Here is a 3,500-nt window from a genome sequence, read left to right on the forward strand (position 1 = left end):
TAAGCGCAAATTCAGGATAAACCGAGAAAGCATTTTGAATCTATATTCTCTGATTAAAAATGACATTGATCCCCGAACCAGAAGAACAAGGGCAATACCTGGACTTTTGAAATTACTTGCAGTTTTACATTTTTTGGCAACCGGATCTTTTCAGGCTGTATCCAGTGATGTTGTGGGCATGAGTCAGCCTTCATTTTGCCGCCATTTAACAATTGTTTTAAAAGCAATTCTAAAACATCTTTCTAAATGTATTTATGTTCCTACGAATGTGCATGAATGGCATACAGTGAAGTCCAACTTTTACCAAGTAGCCGGTATGCCCAATGTTCTTGGTGCTATAGATTGCACCCATATTGCTCTTAGACCACCATCCCTAAGGGAGGAGCCATATAGGAACAGGAAAAGCTTTCATTCCCTAAACATACAGGCTGTGTGTGATGCAAACCTTAGAATTTGGGCTGTTCGATCTGGGTTTCCTGGATCATGTCATGATTTCCACATCCTAAAACAATCTGCACTATTTTCTGCTTTTGAACAGGGCAACATGCCACACGGTTGGCTATTAGGTAAATATGAACTTATTTCCATATAATCTAATTATAATGCAATCAGTTCTCTGTATTTTTTGGAAGTTTTTTTCTGATTTGCACTTTATACATGTCATAAATATATATATGAATTATGATTAATTGTAATGTTTAAATTATTTATAATCTCTAATCAATTTTTCTTTTTAAAAAATAGGTGATAGTGGTTATCCGTGCCGAACTTGGCTGTTGACACCTGTCCCAATGCCACATACCAGAGGAGAAATTAAATTTAATGAATCCCACCGTAGCACAAGAAGTGCTATCGAAAGAACTTTTGGGGTTTTAAAAATGCGTTTCAGAGTTTTGGATAGGTCTGGAGGAGCACTTCAATATTCGCCTGAAAAATGTAATGATATAATTCTAGTTGCATGCATGTTGCACAACATTGCAATTTCCCAAGGCAATTTAGAGGAGGAGTGTCCCAATGATCCCACAGATGACACTTATATCCCTCAAGAAATTATAGGCAGACACACTACAAGGGCAGGTGTACAAAATAGATTGGAAATTATTGAAAGATATTTTTCATGTAAGTATTATTGCAAACTATTTAGAATTGTGTATTATTTTATTAAATTTTCTGTATTTGAATTACTAATATTTTTTATTTTTTTTTCAGAATACATGTCATCACCCTGAGTTTGAATTCTTTTATAAGAAATGTACACAAGTCTTTGATATTGAAGTTAACTCCACCCATTTGAAAAAATAAAACTTTTGCTTATTTATCAAAAATCGTTTCTTTTATTAAGGGATAAATATCTTTAATGAAAATATAACCAAAACAAACTATATATAAATATGAATAATACAAACTTTAAAACAAACAAAGCGAAAATAAATGTAAATCACAACAAAATTTAAAAACCAGAAAATATATACACTTAATTTTTTGGATTCTGTGTATCAATTCTGAGATCTCTGATTCATAATTTCTAATTTTTTTTTATAATATTCACTTTTTATTTCTGAATCACGTTTCAGAATATTGTTCCTTTGTTTCTGTAATTCAATGAGTTCCTTAAAAAAAGCACTTTGTTCCTGTCTAAATGAGGATGCCATATCTGTCAGTGCCTGTATGTCATTTGTTCGCTCTGTGATTGGAGGTTGTCTGACTTCTTCTGCTGTTTCATCAATGTCAGATTCGTTGACCATTGGACTTGCAGCAGGTGTATTTAAATCAGGTGGTGTTGGTCCCTCCTGTGTGTGACTATGTATTTGTGTCTCATCATCATCGTCTTGATTGATGGTGTCCTCGACTAGTGGTTGCAGTGTCAATTCGACCTGTTCTTCTTCAAAAACAAAAATAAAATTAAAAAAAAAATTAAATAAAATAAAAACAACCATATCTAACCTTTAAAATTTACCATTTCCATACATACCATCATATAATGCAATTGAACTATCTTGCATAGTTTGAAGCAATGCTCTAACACCTGTTGAGAAATAAAAGGGTTAACAAACTATATTTTCAATTTTTGAGATTTCAATGTACACATGCGTTCATTTAAAAATATTTTAAACATTGAAGAATTTCAATACCCATACAAACATTGTTTGCTTGATTACAAATTAAATTCCGTTACAAGGTTCATTATATTTATATAATTATGTTAAGAATATATATTTTGTTTGGTTATTTATTTGTGCTTAATATTGCTTTTCATTATGCCCGTTCAAAAGGGCAATTTATGGTATTACAGAAGTCACACCCATAGCTCTATACATCACCCACCCCTCTAACCCTATGTTTTGCGATCTCGATCTCCAAACACTGCAAAGTCTCTTTTTTCTCTCTATCTACCATTTTCTTTTTCTCTCCATCACCCACACCTCTCTTTTGAGATCTCTATCTCTCTCACCTTCTATCTCTATCCCCTCCTTTCTATCTCTCTTCCCTCCTGTGTTATCCATCTTTCTATCTCAACAGCACTTGAAAAGCTCTGAAAAACTAACGATATGATATACACATATAATTTATTTTTTATATTGCTTACATGCGCTTTCTTCTCGATCTCTATTTGTTTGGGAAGTTGAAGCTTGAGGTTCCTGAGACGTGGTTTCATGGACAAAAGGTTGGTCCTCCTGTGCATTTACCTCCTCTTCCCCACAGACATCCTCATGTTGTTCTTAAATATAAATAAAAATTTATCAATTCACAATATACCTACAAATGTAAGAACACCACCCAAAAAAAAAAAAAGAAATAATAAAAAAAACATTTTACCTCTAAAGTCCATTGTGTCTCCAGGAACATCCAGGCCGACCACAACTGCATCCCCCATCCTGGCATAGAGAATTTGTTCGAAATCAGTCAATTCCGCCCTGTATCCTGGTCCTCCACCTGTTGCTTTAACCGATTGTTTTGCTTGGCATACCTTTTTTTTTATGTTCTTTCTAATGTCGTTAACCCTCTTACGACATGCCCTTACATCCTTCGGAAAGCTACCTTCTGAAGACACAGATGCGCTGATTTGGGTCCATATTGCCCGCTTTCTCTGTGGGTTAACAGTTCTTGCCTGGTAGCCGATTATCTCCTCATAATGTTCCACCACTTGTTCCACCAAAATACAATTTGACGATGGGTGAACATCACACTTCTCCCACTTTTTGTCTTTCCTGCTTGCAATGATGCCATCTTAAAAATGAGTAGTTAAAGTGCGCAAAATGGTATCCACAATTTAACTAAACTTAAATTTAAGTTACAAGCTAATTTAAAGAATTTGTGCATAAAGGTTGCGAGAAAAGGGCGTGAACTTTATTTTTCTGGAAAGATCCCTATGTCGCATTAGTATTTATAAATAAAAAAAAATTAAAATGAATAACGGTCATGTGTTTGGTTATGTGTAAATAGTGTAATTTGAATAATATTTATATAAATTCTTATTACATGTTAGTTTTGTCTGTTAA

The 3,500-nt window shown here is 33.7% G+C and overlaps 1 long non-coding RNA gene across 1 annotated transcript; it reads left to right on the plus strand.

Moving 5' to 3' along the window:
* The first annotated feature begins 750 nt into the window (after positions 1–750).
* On the plus strand, positions 751–1,325 carry LOC128666740 (uncharacterized). The gene is made up of 2 exons (XR_008403265.1): positions 751–1,119; positions 1,210–1,325. It is a non-coding gene; the product is annotated as an uncharacterized LOC128666740 (long non-coding RNA).
* The last annotated feature ends 2,175 nt before the right edge of the window (positions 1,326–3,500 follow it).

Source organism: Bombina bombina, chromosome 7 (genome assembly GCF_027579735.1).
Source record: "Bombina bombina isolate aBomBom1 chromosome 7, aBomBom1.pri, whole genome shotgun sequence".
In the NCBI taxonomy this organism is placed as follows: Eukaryota; Metazoa; Chordata; class Amphibia; order Anura; family Bombinatoridae; genus Bombina; species Bombina bombina.